Below are 16,775 nucleotides of genomic sequence, written 5' to 3'. Positions count from 1 at the left end.
GTTCTTTTTCAAGATGGTTCTGGCTACTCTGGGTGCCATCCAGTTCCATGGAAATTTTACCATCAGCTTGTCAATTTCTACCGAGAATCGGGTGGGATTCTGATAGAGAATTCACTGAATTTGTACATCAGTTTGGTGAGAGCTACCACCCTAACAATGCTAACTCTTCTGATCTATGAACGTGGGGTGTTTTTCCAATTTTTAAATTATCTTTAGTTGCATTCAACAACGTTTTGTAGTATTCAGAAGATATGTTTTGTACTTCTGTGGTTAACTATTCCCGAGTATTTTCTTCCTTCCGATACTACTAGAAATGGCATTTTCCCATTTCATTTTCAGATTGTTCCTTTCAAGTATATATAATTGATTTTCATGTATTGAGCTTGTATTTTACAACCTTACTGAACTAATTTATTAGTTCTCAAAGTGTTTTAGTGAATTCCTTAGGATTTTCTATGTACTAGATCACGTCATCTGCAAAGAGATCATTTTATTTCTTCCTTTCCTATCTAGATGCCTTTTATTTCTTTGTTCCTGCCTATTTGTCCTGGCCAGACCCTCCAACACAATATTGAATAGAAGGGCTGAGAGTAGAAATCTTTGTCTTCCACCTGATCTCAAGGAGTAAGATTCAGTCTTGAACATTAATTATTAGGATATTAATTATGGGTTTTTCATAGATGCCCTTTATCTGAAGAACTTCCATTCTATTTCTTAATTTCTTAAATGTTTTTTTTATCATGAAAGGGTGTTGGATTTTGTTAAATCCATTTTCTACATCTATTGAGATGTGATTTTTGATTTTCATTCTATTAGTATATTACGTGAAGTCATTATTTTAAATTATACGTGAGATTTGTTTTAATCGAGTATAGTAAGGTGACAGACACAGAAACAACTGCCTTAAAATTTCCAAGAGAATGGAGCATGCCCCATGGGGAAGTATCAAGGTTGGGCAGAAGGAGCATAGCCCATAGCCTTGTTTTGGTTTCTGCAGGAAGGAATGGGCAAGGCATAGTGGGCGAGTTTGAGCATTTAGGATTATATAGTTTGAGTAATTTCAGTGGGCTCTGGGCTAGAGAGGTGATCTCTAGTTGTCAGGTTCCCGGCCCTGGGGTGATTTAGGCCAGGGGAAATACTGGCTTGGTGAGCGAGAGTTAGATAAAGGGGGTGTTTGGGAGAGGGACCTGAGATATGGACTGTGGATTGGTTGGTTTGCATGAAGGGCAACTTTATTACCATCTCTAGGAATTCATTAGCCCTGGAGGGGCAGTGTCTCTAGGCCCCAGGATACCAATTCATTATCAAATGCAGAAAATAAAAAAACACGATTAATACGATCCTTTTCAGATGTTAAACCAAACTTACATCCTTCGGATAAATCCCATTCAGTCACGGTGTAGAATTCTTTTTACATGTTGCTGGATTTGGTTTGCTAATAATTGAGGATTCTTGTATCCATATTCATAAGAGATACTGGTCTGTATTTCCATTTTCTTGTGAGGTCTTTGTCTGGATTTGGTATCAGGGTAACACTGCCTTCATAAAAGTAGGTTTGGGGAGTATTCCCTCCTCTATTTATTGGAAAAGTTTATGAAGAATTGGTATTATTTTGAATTTTTGGTAGAATCAACATTCAAACCATCTAGGCTTTTTCTTTTTTCTTGTTTTTGTACTTCAATCTCTTCGCTTGTTACAGGTCTAATCAGATTGTCTCTTTCTTGAGTCAGTTTCAGGAGTTCGGTGTCTAAGAATTTGCCCATTCAATCTAAATTATCTAATTTGTGGGTACCCAACCATCCATAGTATCCATTATAATCCTTTATTTCTTCAGTCATGGTTTCCTTTGGTTCTGTACGTTTATAAAGCTCACTTTAAGAACTTGGGAGAAGTCTGGCATCTGGTCACTCACAGTTTCTGTTGCCTGCCATTTTCCCAGTGTATAATGGGTCTTTCTTTGCATGCCTCATCATTTTTAATGGAAACTGGACACTTTACATAATACACTGTAGCCAGTCTGGGCACTGAGTCTCCCACCCCCTGTAGTTGTTAGTGTTACTTGCTTTTTTGTTTAGTGACTGGTAGGATTATTATAGTGAAAGCCACCACCACCCCACGTCAGGAGGGCACAGCTTTGGGAATGCCCTGGTCACCCTAACACTGGGCTGGGCTCATTCCTCTCTTGACCACACTAAGCTGTTCAACAACGCTGATGGACGGCTGACTGCTCTGTTTTCAACTATGTCCCGGAGGCATAAATTACTCTGCTAACTAATGCAATCAAATTCAGGTTCCTTTAAAAGGAGCAGTTTCTGAGATCAGTAATTGATACCTTGTAGGACTCTGGGTGGGTTCATCCAGCTATGTCACTTCCCAGCAACCCCCAACTTCTGCAACCCTCCAACTTCCCAACTGCCCTCCTCCGACTTCTGCAAACTAGGGGGCCTATAATTGAATCTTTATCAAAACAAACCTCTTCCCAATTCCCTTTCATTACAACTTCTGTTCTTGAGTGTGCCCTTAGGATTAACCTTCTCTAAGAGGGCAAAAGAAGTCAGTTCCTTTGAGCGGACATTAGTTGCTATCCTCCTGGGCAGGATGTCTGAACCTTGCCTCTGGATTTAGGGGTGGAGACGATGGCAAGCTGCTTCCTGTTTTAGAAGCCCAGCACTTGATGAGTGTGGAACAGCAGCCCGAGATCCTCTCAGCTTATCTGTCCTGGCACAGACCCACCACCTCGGGGGCTGGGGCAAGGATGGCCAGCACCCTAATATTCTCAGCGTGAGGCGTCCAAAGCAGAGCCTCCATTGCGTGCGTGGGCACTGGGTAGAAGAAGGAATCCTACCTCTTGCCAAGTGTCTCCCAGGAGATGGGGGTAGGATGTGAAATGCTGATATCCTGCTCTTACCAAGAAGAAAGCCCTGCAACTGGAATCCGGGGAGAGAGGCGGCCTTGTGGGTGCAGCAGTCCGGGGTAACGTCTCCACCTGGCCAAGCTGGCAGGAGAGAGGAAGGGAATTGTCTTGCTTCAAGTACCAGACTCGGCTTTCTTAACAATTGTGGTACATTTCCGTGAAGAGATGCTTTGTCATTGGCTGTCCGCCCTGAGGACCGTTTCCAGAGTCCCGAAATGGTTGTCTTTCCATTTTCATTTTTTTCATGAATAATTTTCACCAACTTTCACTCGGGGAGTGAAACAGGGAAGCTCTCTGTTGCTATAGTTATAGCTATTAGCATAGCTAGGTGTTAGGCTATTCTCAGAAAATTAACATCACTAGAGACAAGCCTTTCAACAATTCTGAGGGAGTATAAGAGCCGCTGCTTGTCATAACAGCTGCTAAGAATAAAAGAACAAAATGAACACATGGTAAGTGCCCAGCTTAATTTCTTGTGAGGTATGTATCAAGACTTGCAAAACAACTTGGATGACAAAGAAAACCTACGATGATTAACTCTGAATTTGTAATTTGCAGAGAGAGAAGAATTCTGGGAGCAAATGTGTGATTTCCATGCATTCTGGGACCACCACAACCATACAAGACCCTAAGAACCCAGAGCAGAGGAAGACATTTACTTTTGACCTGGCGTATTGGTCTCACGATGGATTTCAAAAGGATCAAGACGGTGTGTTTATTTCAGCTGGTCCTAGCAGTCAATTTGCAAGCCAGGTAAATTGCTTTACAGCATAACTTCAAAGGAAAGGTGGTTGTTTGGTTGTTTTTTTTTTTAAATGAAGTATTAACTGTAGAACAGTACAATTTTTAATGCAAGCATGCTGTGATATATACTTCCATTCGACAGTTTGATTTTAAGTGTATTCCTTTTTCATGTTAAACATAAGGTCCCAAAGTACAGCTATTGCCTAAGTAATTTTTAGGAACTCAGATCAATCGATTTGCCAATATACTGCCGAAGTGTCAGTCAAGTCAGTTGTATTTTGTCTCTCTGAAATAAGCAAAATTTGTGATGCACTCAGCATTTGAGAACTCTTGTTTTATCAGTTATTGATCACGTGCCAAGCATTATTCCACCTTAAAGTTGCCCACAATTTGGTGTGGGGCGACAGGCAAGTAAGTGCATTCAGAAGGGTTATATGTTCTGGGGTAAGAATATGGGATATGATGGGGTGACAACGGAGAGGAGGTCATTTCAATCTGGACAGAGCTCATTAAGTTCTTGGATCTGGGTGTGTATAGTTTCGATCAAAGTTGGAAACATTTCAACCATCATTTCTTCAAATATCTTTTGCCCCCTCCCCACCTTTTTCCTTCTGTGATTCCAACTGAGCTTGTCCCACAGGTCACTGAGGCTCTGTTCATTTCCCCCAAAACTTTTCTCTCTCTATCCTTCTTTCTGCCTATTTGTCTTTCAAACTCAGCTGACAGCTTACACTTTTTATTAAATCACTTCTAAAAATACACTCAAATAGTTCTGACCTCACAAACTCACTAAAAGGATCTCATGGAGGAATGCCTGCGTGGCTTAGTTGGTTAAGCATCTGCCTTTGGCTCAGGTCATGTCCTAGAGTCCTAGGATCGAGCCCCACGTCGAGCTCCCTGCTCAGTGGGGAGCCTGCTTCTCCCTCTGCCTGCGGCTCCCCCTGCTTGTGCTCTCCCTCTCCCTCCCTGACAAATAAATAAAATCTTTTAAAATATAAATAAATAAATAAATAAATAAATGTATGTATGTATGTATGTAAAGGATCTCATGGACCCTGGAATGCACCTGAGAACCACCATCCCAGAGTAATCAATTAAAAAACCAAACAAAATTGTAACTCATCAGTCGATTGTGGGGAAATGGGATTAGGAAGCACTCAATTCAAAACACAGCAGGAAAAGAGTCAAAGGAGATGGGAGAAGAACACAAAGAGCGAGCTGGTCAACTTAATGGCAGCCACATCAGCTATTACAGCAAATGTAAATAAGCGTGCCAACTAAAACTCGGACATGATCGAATTTCATAGGAAAAGCTGGATCCAGCTGTCTGTCTGTTTAGGGAAACCTAATTTAAATATGGATACTATCACGTAAACACTACAAAAAAAAACCTATAGAGGCCACATTTACATCACACGAAGTAGACTTCAGCACAAGAAACAGTCCATCACGATAATCAATTTATTAAGGAAACATACCATCCTAAATGGGTATGAACCTAATAATAGAACTTCAAAGTACGTGAAGCAGAAACTGCTAGAAATTAAGGGAGAAACAGACAAATCTACAACTGTCATTAGTGATTTCATCACTCCTCTCTGAGTAATGGATAGAGCAAATAACCCAAAATCGGTACTACGCAGAAGACCAGAGCACCGTCATGATCGACATCTAATACAGGTCAACTGTATCAGAGAGCACTTTGGCTGCCCGCCACCCGACCAAGCACCACACGTTCTTTACACGTGAACATGAAACGTCCATTACAACAGGTCATGGAACTAGTCTCAGTAATGTGAGATAACCGAAATCATACAAAGTACGTTCTCTAACCACCAAACTAGAAAGAAATGAAATATTAGGAAAATCCAAGTGTTTAGAAAATAACAGACTTCTAAATAATCCATAGTCCAGGAATAAACCATAAACAAAATTAGTAAATACTCTGAATAAGAAATTTAGGGGCGTCAGGGTGGCTCAGTCGGGGAAGCATCTGCCTTCGGCTTGGGTCATGATCTCAGGGTCTTGGGATCAAGCCCTGCCTCAGGCTCCCTGCTCAGCGGAGAGTCTGGGTTTCCCCCACCCCGCCCAATACTCCCTCTCTCAAATAAATAAATAAAATCTTTAAAATTTTTTTAAAAAGTTATCAAAATTTGTGAGCCTCAGCTGAAGGAGGGCTTGGAGAAATTCTATAGCGTCAAGTTATTAGGGAAGCACAATCTCCAGTCAACATTCTAGGCTTCCACCTAAGAATTTAGAAAAAGAAGAGCAAATTAAACACAAAGAAGCAGAGGAAGAAATAAGAAAGATCAGTAATTAATGCAAAAGAGTAAAATAATAGGAAAATCAATGAAACTCAAAGCTAATTCTTTAAAAAGATCAATGAAATTGAACCTCTAGCCAAGCCAATCAGGAAAAAAAGATACAAAGTACCAAGATGAGAAATGAAAGAGATTTTATAGATTTTATAGACATTTAAAAAAGGGAATATTATGAAAAACTTATTGTCAATACATGCAGCAGGTTAGATGAAATGACACAAGCTACTGAAGGTCCCACCAAACCAAAGAGATAATTCAAGCAGCCCGGAAGAAGTTGAATTTATAGTTAAAAGCCTTCTCGCAAAGAAAACTCTAGGCCTTTGCTGTGAATTCTACCAAAGGAAGAAATAATGAGAATTCTTTTAAAAAAAAAATCCTAGAGCTGACAGAAGAAGGAACATTCATTTTTTGAGGCCAATATTACACCAAAACCAGCCAAAGATTACAGAAACACTACAGACCAATATCCAGCATGAACATGGACAAAAAACTAACAAAACTTCAGCAAATTGAATCCAACAATATATTTTAAAGACAATACATTTCTATCAAGTGGGACTTATCCTGGGAATGTAGGATTGGTTTAATACATGAATATCTATGTAATTCATCATATGATCAGAATCCAGGGAGGGGAGAGGCATATATGGTCAGATGCAGAAAAAGCTTTTGACAAAATTCAACACCCAATCAAAATTAAAACTCTCAGCAAACTTAACATAGGAGGGAACTTCCTGGAAATAAACCTTCCCTGAAATAATAGGTAACATCATATTTGATGGTGAAATGCTGAATGTGTTCCCCCTAAGACTGGGGCCAAGGCAAGGAGGGTAGATATCATCTCTATACAACATTTACTATAGGTCCTAGCCAGGGCAAGAAAGTAATTAATAGAAAATGAGTGATATGCAGATTAAAAAAGAAATAAGTAAAACTATTTGTAGATGACATCCTTATCTATGTAAAGAACCCTAAGAAATCAACAACAACAAAAAGGCTACTACAGTTCATAAATGTGTTTAGCAAAGTCAATATACAAAACAAATAGTATTTCTCAATACTAGCGGTGAACGATTGGAAAGTGAAACTAAAATATTTACAATAATATCAAAAATATGAAATACTTTAAGAAAAAATTTTACAAAACACATGCAAAATCTGTCCACTATAAAACATTACTGAAAGGAAGACGTAAATGCATTAGAAGGCTCAATATTATTAAGAATTCAAATTGATGAATCAGTTCAAAGCAATGCCAACCAAAATCCCAGCAGTAAGGTTTTGAAGCAATTGATAAGCTATTTTAATAATTTACATGGAATTGTAAGGGACTTAGAATAGGCAAAATTATTATTTTTTAAAAGATTTTATTTATTATTTTTATTTTATTTATGGGGGGGAGGGGAGCAGAGCAAGAGGGACAGCAGACTCCACACTGAGCACAGAGCCCAATGTGAGGCTCAATCCCATGACTCTGAGATCATGACTTGAGCCAGAATCAAGAGTTGGATGCTCAACTGACTGAGCCACCCAGGTGCCCTGATAGCCAAAATTAATTTGAAAGACCCTGAAAACCCACTAGAGAGCTTCAATAGTCAAGACAGAGTGGTATTGGCTAAAAGAGATACAGATCAATGGAACAGAAGTATCTAGAAATCGATCTTCATATATTGTCATTTTTTTAATGATGATGCAGTAATGGGTTGAATAGTGTTCTCCCAAAATCTATATCCACTCAATACCTTAGAATGTAACCTTATTTGGAAATAAGATATTTGGAGAAGTAATTGGGTAAGAATGAGGCCATACTGGATTAGAGTGGACCCAAAATCCAATTTTGGTAAGAAGAGGGAAATTTGGACACACAGGGAGAATGCCATGTGACTATGAAGGTAGAGATTGGAGTGATATGGTTATGAGCCAAGGAATGCCAAAGAATGTTGGGAATCACCAGAAGCTGGGAAGAGGTAAGGAAGAATTCTTTTCTAGAGCCTTCAGAGAGAGTGTGGCCTTGCCTGCTGCTTCATTTTGGACTTTCAGCCTTTGGAATCATGAGAGAATAATTTTCTGTTGTTTTTAGTCACCCATTTTGTGGTAATTTGCTATGGCAGCCCTAGAAATCTAATACTGGTGACAAGGTTCTTCAAAGTTACAGCCTTTCAACAATTGATGCTGGCGATATTAGATATCCATGTGGAAAAGTATGACCTTTCATCCTTTCCTCACACCATATAAAAATGAACTCAGAATGGATCATAGACCTAACTATTAGAGCTAAATGATAAAACCTCTGAAAGAAAGGAGAAAATGTCTGTGATCTCAGATTTGAAAGACATCTTAGGGCACAAACCTTAAAAAAGTATTTTTTAAGTTCAAGTATAATTATAATAAAAGAAAATAATAAATGAGACTCATAAAAAGAAAAGCTTTTGCTCTTTAAGACATCCCAGGAGGAGCATGAAAAGGCAAGCCACAAAGAAAGAAAATATTTACAAAACATAAAATATCCAAAATATATAATGAATTCTTATAATTTAATATTTAAAAAGTCAATATTTTTAAAGGGAAAAGATTTATCAGAGCCTTAATTAAAGTAGATATGAAAAACCAATGAAAAAGTGTCAGGCTTTATGAGTTGTTAGGGAAAGGCAAGTTAATGCCCCAATGAGAAAATACTACCCATCCGTGAGAATGACAAAAATTAAAAACTGACAACATCAAGTGTTGACAGGCATGTGGAAAACTGGCACTCTAATACAGTATTTACGGCAGTGCAAAAATGTTGGGTTATCTCGGAAAATAGGTTCTTTAAAAGTTAGGCAAACATGTGACCATACGACCCAGCAATTCCGAGAGAAATAAACTATATGCTCTCACAAACAACCATCTGCGAGTGTCCTTAGCAACTTTATATAGAATAGTCTCTAACCAGAAGCTCACATTGAGAACGGTAAAAGGGGCAGAGACACAGTGGGGAAAAAAACGTCAGGCACAGCAACCTTCACATAAGAAGAATATCACAAGTGTAGAAGTTCTCCCCAAGGATTGAAAGGATGGAGTCCCGCAGTGGGCATCCCCAGCCTTGGGGACCTGAACGGTGAGAATGAGCGTTTCAAACCCCCTGGCTTTGAAAATCAGCAGGCCTTAACTCTGGGAGAGCCCGAGAGCTATAAGAAACTGAGACTCCACTCTTCAAAGTCCAGCACCCTGCAGCACACAATTTGAGACCCCGAACAGCAGTAGTTTGCAAAGCACTATATGGGGAGGTTTATTGACTAGTTATAGGTGATATGTCAGAGGGCCGGGGATCTGTAGGGATTTTATCCAGGAACGAGACTTCTGGCAGGTGTCACGTTTCTTGCTCTCCTTCAGCCTGGCTGGCCAAATGCTTGCAGAAGCCAGTTCTGATGCTATCTCACTCATTAGTACTGTTTGCCCTGACCCAGCATTCCCCTGTAGACACAGCCATCCAAACTGGCAACCCATCCCAAGCAGGTCTTTCCCCACCACAACCAGCAGGCAGCCTTGGCTGGGGCTGGAACCTCTCCAAATCTGCTCCTGCCCCAGCAGAGGTAAGCAGCCAGTCAACCAGCACACCGGTACAACTATAGCCAGGCTTATTAGGCATGCCAGGAACCAGCCCTAACTCACCGGCACACCCACAGCAGCCAGTCATAATAGGAGGGCACACGCAGCCCCCACAACAGCCATCCCCAGACCATGTGGTTCTGCTAATCCGGGGAGACTATGCTGCTGGGCCCTACAGGACACCTTTTATATAAAGCCATACTTTCAAGACCAGGAGCCATAGCTGACCTGCCTAATAAACAAAAATGAACACAAAGGGTAAGACAAAATGAGGACATAGACAAATATGTGTCAGATGAAAGAATGAGACAAAACCTCAGGAAAAAACCTAAATGAAATGGAGATAAGCAATCTACCTGATAAAGAGTTCCAAGTAACGGTCCTAAAGATGCTCACCAAGCTCGGGGGGGTGGATGACCACAAGGAGAGTGTCAAAAGAGACAGAAAATATTAAAAAATCAATCCTAGCTGATGAATACAATAACTGAAATGAAAAAGACGCTAGGAGGAATCAAGAGCAGATTGGAGGTTGCAGAAGAACAGATCAGTAATCTGCAAGACAGGGGGGTAGAAAGTACCCAGCTGAATAACAATCATAAAAAAGGAAGGAAGGAAGGAAGGAAGGAAGGAAGGAAGGAAGGAAGGAAGGAAGGAAGGAAGGAAGGAAGGATGTTTAAAATGAGCATAGGTTGTGAGACCTCTGGGACAACATCTAACATACTAACATTTGCATTATCAGGGCCCCAGAAAGAGAAGAGAGAAAAGGGGCAAAAAACTTATTTGAAGAAATAGCTAAAAACTTCCCTAACCCTTGGGAAGAAAACAGACATCCAGGTCTAGGAAGCACAGAAAGCCCCAAACAAGATGAACCCAAGGAGGTCCACACCAAGATGCTTAAAATATCAAAAATTAATGATAAACAATTCAAAGAACAGCAAGAAGAAAGCAAAATGTTTTATACAAGGGAAACCCCAAAAGGCTATCGGCTTGTTTTCAGCAGAAACTGGAAACCAGAATCAAGTGGCATGATATATTCAATGCAGAAAGGAAAAACCCTACAACCAAGAATATTCTACCTGGCAAGATTATCATTTAGAACTGAAGGAGAGAGAGTTTTCCAGAGAAAAATTAAAAATTAAAAAAGTTGATCAGCACTTAACCAGTCTTACAAGAAATGTTAAAAGGACTTCTTTAAGTGGAAAATGAAATACCATAAGTAGAAGAAAGTTATGAAGGGAAAAATTTCACCAGTAAAAGCAAATATATAATAAAGGTAGTAGATCAATTACTTATAAAGCCAGTATAAAAGGTAAAAAAAAAACAAAAGTAGTAAAATTATCTATATTTTAAAAATTCAGTTAAGAGAAACACAAAATTTTAAAAATGTAAAATATGGTGTCATATGCATAAAACATGGTAAGGAAGTAAAATTGTGTCACTTTCAGAATATGCTTAAACGTAAGCAACCATCACCTTAATGTAGACGGCTGTATACAGCAAATATTGCACGTGATTCTCATGTAACCACAACCAAAATCCTATAATAGACACACACGAAATAAAGAGAAAGGAATCCAAGCATGACGTTAAAAAAGTTATCAAATCACAAGAAAAAAGAACAAGAAAGGAACAGGGAAGAATTAGAAAACAATCACCAAAATAACAAGAAGTCCATACCAATCAATAATTACTTTAAATGTAAATGGACTAAATGTGCCAATCAAAAGACACAGGGTGACTAGATGAATGAAAAAAACAAGATCCACGTATATGCTGCCTGTAAGTGACTCCATTGTAGACCCAAACACACAGACTAAAGCACAAAGATGGAAAAAATATTCCATGGAAATGGAAGTGGGAAAAAAAAAGCTGGGGTAACAATATTTCTATCAGACAAAACAGACTTTAAAACAAATGCTGTAAGAAGAGACAAGGAAGGGTACTACATAAAGATAAAGGAAACAATCCAACAAGAGGATAAGACTATTGTAAATCTCTCTGCACCCAATAGAGGAGCACCTAAATTTATAAAGCCAGTATTAGAGACATAAAGGGAGAAACTGACAGTAATACAGTAATAGAAGGGGACTCTAACATCCACTCATGTCAGTAGACAGATTATCCAGACAGAAAATCAACAAGGAAACAGTGGCTCTGAACGACACGTACGGTCAGATGAATTTAACAGATGCATTCAGAACATTTCATCCTGAAGGAGCAGAATACACATTCTTCTCAAGTGTCCATGGGACATTCTCCAGGATAGATTTCATGTTAGGCCACAAAACAAACCTTAATAAATGTAAAGAGTTTGAAATCATATCAAGCATCTTTTCTTTTTAAAGATATTATTTATTTATTTGACAGAGAGCCCACATGCATGAGCAAGGGGGAGGGGCAGAGAGGGCATGGGGGGGGGCAGGGAGAGGGGGAAGCAGACTCCCCACTGAGCAGGGAGCCCGATGCAGAGACTGGATCCCAGGACCCTGGGATCATGACCTGAGCTGAAGGCAGACACTTAACCGACTGAGCCACCCAGGTGTCCTCAAGCATCTTTTCTGACCACAGTGATATGAAACTAGAAATCAATTACAAGGATAAAACTGGAAAAAACACCAACAAGTGGACACTAAACAACAGGCTACTAACCAACAAATGGGTCAACAAAGATGTCAGAGAGGGAATAAAAAAATACCTGAGACAAATGAAAATGAAAACACAAAGGGTCAAAATCTTTGGGATGCAGCAAACGCAGTTCTAAGAGGGACATTTATAGTGACACAGGCATACCTCAACGAACAGGAAAAATATTAAATAAACAACCTAACCTTACTCCTAAACGAATTAGAAAAGGAACAAACAAAAGCCAAATTGAGTAGAAGGAGGAATAATAAAGATCAGAGCCAAAATAAACGAAATAGAGACTCAAAAAAATAGAAAGTATGAAACTAAGAGCTGGCTCTTTGAAAAGATAGACAAAATTGATAGATCTTTAGCCAGACTCATCAAGAAAAAGGAGACAGACTCAAATATATAAAATCAGAAAGAGGGAAGTTACAGCAGATATCACAGAAATACAAAGGGTTATAAGAGACTATTACAAGAAATTATAAGCCAACAAATTGGACAACGTATAAGAAATGAATAAATCTGCAGAAACATACAACCTTCTAGACTGAATCAGAAAGAAATGAAAAATCTGAACAGACCGACCACTAGTAACAAAATTGAATTAATAATCGAAGAACGCCCAGCAAAGAAAAGCGCACAACCAAATGGCCTCGCAGGTGAATTCTACCAAATATTTAACAGAAGAGTTAATGTTCATTCTCCTCAAATTATAAAAACACAAAGATCAAAGGCACAGAGGAGAGTGTCAGAAATAAATCCATGCTTATATGGTCAATCTATGACAAAGGAGGCAAGACTGTACACTGTCTTTTCAGTAAATGGCCCTGAGAAACTGGACAGCAATTAAGTCGAAATGGGTTAAAGACCTAAAAGTGATCGAATCTATAAAAATCCTAAAGGAAAACATAGGCAGTAAACTCTTAGACAACAGTCTTAGCAATATTTTTATGGATCTGTCCCTGCAGGCAAGGGAAACCAAGGCAAAGACAAACCACTGGAACTACATCAAACTAAAAAGCATTTGCACAGCAAAGCAAACCGTCAAGAAAATGGAAAGGCAACCTGCATAGATCAGTGGGACAGATAGAGAGCCCAGAAATAAACCCATGTGTGTATGGTCAATAATCTATGACAAAGGAGCCAAAAATAGACAATGGATAAAGGACAGAGTTTTCAGTAAATGGTGTTGGGGAAACTGGACAGTCACATGCAGAAGAATGAAACTGGACCCCTACTTCATGCCACTCACAAAAATTAACTTGAAATGTATTAAAAACTTGGGGGTTTTCATAAGGGCTGAAACCATAAAATTTCTAGAAGAAAACGTAGGAGGTAAGCTTCTACACATCAGTCTTGGCAACGATGCTTTGGATTTGACACCAAAACTAAAAGTAAATAAGTAAGACTATATCTAAACAAAAAAATTTCTGTACATAAAGGAAATCATCAACAAAATGAAAATTTCTCCTATGAAATAGAAGAAAATATTTGCATATCATGTATCTGGGAGGGGTTAATATCTAAAATAGATGAAGAGCTCGTACAAGTCAAGAGCAAAACAAAAACAAAACCCACCCCAAACAAAAACACACCAAAAAATCCAATTAAAAAATTGGCAGAGGAACTGAATAGACAGTTTTTCCAAAGAAGAAATGCAAATAGCCAACAGGTACACTAAAAGGCACTCAACATCACTCATCACCAGGGAAATGCAAATCAAAACCACAATGAGACATCCCTTCTCGCTGGTTAGAAAGGCTCTTATCAAAAAGACTAACTCTGGTGATCATTTCACAGTATATACAAATATAAAATCATTCTATTGTTCACCTGAAACCAATATTACATGCCAATTACATTTCAATTTTTTAAAAGATTTAACTATCATAGAGAGACAGAGAGAACATGCATGCGCAAGTGGGGGGGGGCAGAGGGAGAGAATCTCAAGCAGACTCCCTGCTGTGCACGGAGCCCATGTGGGGCTGGATCCCATGACCCATGAGATCATGACCTGAGCGGAAACCAACAGCCAGACCCTTAACCGACGGAGCCACTCAGACGCCCCACATCCCAATTTCTAAAATGATAGTTTTAAAACACTGCGACAATTGTGCTGTACAGAAACTTGTCACCTTTTCCTCATCCCCAAATGAGGGCCACCACCCAGCTGTTGTTGAGCACCTGTGATGATAACTGTAGAATCACTGTTTCAGGTACCATAGTTTAGGGAAATGTTTTATATGGTTGATCATAGGACGGCAAGCAGGAAGAAATTAGGAAGACAGCTCTAACTCCAAAAGTAGTTGCTTCCCTAAGCTCTGTAAGTGTCCTTAGGTTTGGCTAATAGCCCCTAAGGTAGACTAGATATCCTTTACGGGAATACATTTTCTGGGAAAAGTATGGTCACAATGTTTTCAGAAACCACTGGTCAAATTCTATATTTTAGGCCTGAAGCTCCCCTAACTCTTGTAGGATAATTTCTATTCCTTTCTTATGAGAAATGAACAGTATGAGAAGATTGGCTGCTGTCTGTTGTCCACATATAAATCATGCTCTGTTGGTATGTGCATCTTTCCCCGAAGTAAAAATTATATAGATGATACAAATGTACCTATTATAGGGAAGGCTGGGCGGCTCAGTCAGTTAAGCATCTGCCTTCGGCTCAGGTCATGATCCCAGGGTCCTGGGATTGAGTCCTGAGTCGGGCTCCCCGCTCGGCAGGGAGTCTGCTTCCCCCTCTCCCTCTGCTGCTCCCCCTGCTTGTGCTCTCTTTCAAAAAAATAAATAAAATCTTTAAAAAAAAACCAAGAAACATATGTGCCTATTGCAATGGAGGGATCTTATGAAGATTACTATTTTATTGACATGAGAGAGCAGAGAAGAATGTACTCGGATAGAATACTGCTGGCTTTGACCATGACCCAGAGATGCTGAAAGAGCCAGACCACATCCTCTTTCAAGCAGTTGTGGGCACAAGCATCTGTGGAAAGGGGGGAGTTGTGAACACGTATGTGCACATATTGTAGAAATGCTCTAGAACCGCCGGGTCTTGTGGGGGAAAAAAAAAAGTTCACCCACAGTGGACTAAAGTCAGTGTGGGCATTTTGCGGCGTTATTGTTTGGAGTCAAGAACAATGAGAAAGTAGAAGGTGCTTTCACTGGTCTCTATCGCCTGGGACCTTGAAACTGTTGTCTAATTGCTGAATTTTAAAGACCCAGCCAGCCTGGGTTTGGGCCCGGCTGTGAGATGCACGGAGTTGCTATTTGATATCAGCTAATTGAAGATCCACGGTGCTCAGTGTCTTCCAAATGGCCTACTCCCTTTTTGGTCTCCAGCTTCATTCCCCTGCTTCTAAGGCAGCATCGGAATTTTCTATCAAATAGGCCGTATGGTACTAATTAAGCAATGCATCGAAACCAGAATACTTATTATATGTTAGAGGTATTGTGAAAAGCCTGTGCTGAACGCGGTGTCTGTGATCTTCTTTCCAGAAAGATGTTTTCCACGATCTCGGCAGAGGAATTCTGGACAACGCTTGGCAAGGCTATAACGCCACCCTCCTAGCCTACGGCCAAACCGGCTCCGGAAAAAGCTATTCCATGACTGGATTTGGTGCAAACAAGGGTATCATTCCAAATGTGTGTGAGGAGCTCTTTCAAGCGATTGAGAAGCGGGAGGGAAAGGAAGAATACCAGGTATGCGTTATCCAAAAATCCCTTTCTTCGAGGAATTTTTTTTTCATTTTGGAAATTCCCGGCTCCAAATGATCAGCATCTCTATTTCAGGGTAGTGTTAATTTTCCATACCAAAATCTCAGGATTGCAAAATCAAGTTGCAACTAATTAGAATGTTGACTTTTTCTGGTTCTGTGGAGGCAAACCCAAGGATGTTTTTTAAAAGGCACTTTGAGTATCCTAGAAGCAGACGTCTTGAAAGCTAACACGAGGGGTTGTTGCTGAAGCTGACCCAACAAGATCCTCACTGACTCGCCTATGGTTTCCTTCACTCCCCTCTTCTATCAAGGCTGTGGTGTGCTCATTTTCCTTCCTTTCTTCCTTTCCATCCTTTCTTTCCTTCTTTCTTTTGGTAGGCTCCACACCCGTGGAGTCCAATGCAGGGTTGGAACCTGAGATCGAGACCTGAACTGAGATCAAGAGTCAGAGGCTTAGGGCGCCTCGGTGGCTCAGTCGGTTAAGCGTCTGCCTTTGGCTCAGGTCATGATCTCAGGTCCTGGGATCGAGCCCTGTGTCCGGCTCCCTGCTCAGTGGAGAGTCTGCCTCTCCCTCTGTCCCTGCTGCTCCCCTTGCTTGTGCTCTTTCTCTGTCAAATAAATAATAAAATAAAATAAGAGAGAGTCAGATGCTGAACTGACTGAGCCACCCAGGCGCCCCGTGGCATCCTGTTTGTTCATGGGTAGCATTCTTTCTCTCTCAGAAGCTATGAATTCTAGGACTTTAAAGAATGATGTCTTCTACTCCTTTTATCTCCTACTTTCTTGGAGTTCCTTTTTTCTACTGTTTGTTTGATCTCTCATATTGGAGGCTTTCCTTGTCAGCTAATCCTAGGCCATTGCTTT

The 16,775-nt window shown here is 40.0% G+C and overlaps 1 long non-coding RNA gene across 1 annotated transcript; it reads left to right on the top strand.

Annotated features, from left to right (window-relative positions):
• The first annotated feature begins 434 nt into the window (after positions 1–434).
• Positions 435–15,885, top strand: LOC121103991. The gene is made up of 3 exons (XR_005836336.1): positions 435–3,366; positions 3,473–3,667; positions 15,691–15,885. It is a non-coding gene; the product is annotated as an uncharacterized LOC121103991 (long non-coding RNA).
• Positions 15,886–16,775: the final 890 nt, after the last annotated feature.

Source organism: Ursus maritimus, unplaced genomic scaffold (genome assembly GCF_017311325.1).
Source record: "Ursus maritimus isolate PB19 unplaced genomic scaffold, ASM1731132v1 scaffold_2, whole genome shotgun sequence".
Classification (NCBI taxonomy): Eukaryota; Metazoa; Chordata; class Mammalia; order Carnivora; family Ursidae; genus Ursus; species Ursus maritimus.
The sequence above is the reverse complement of the archived record's forward strand: the minus strand, read 5'-3'. Positions and strand labels throughout refer to the sequence as shown.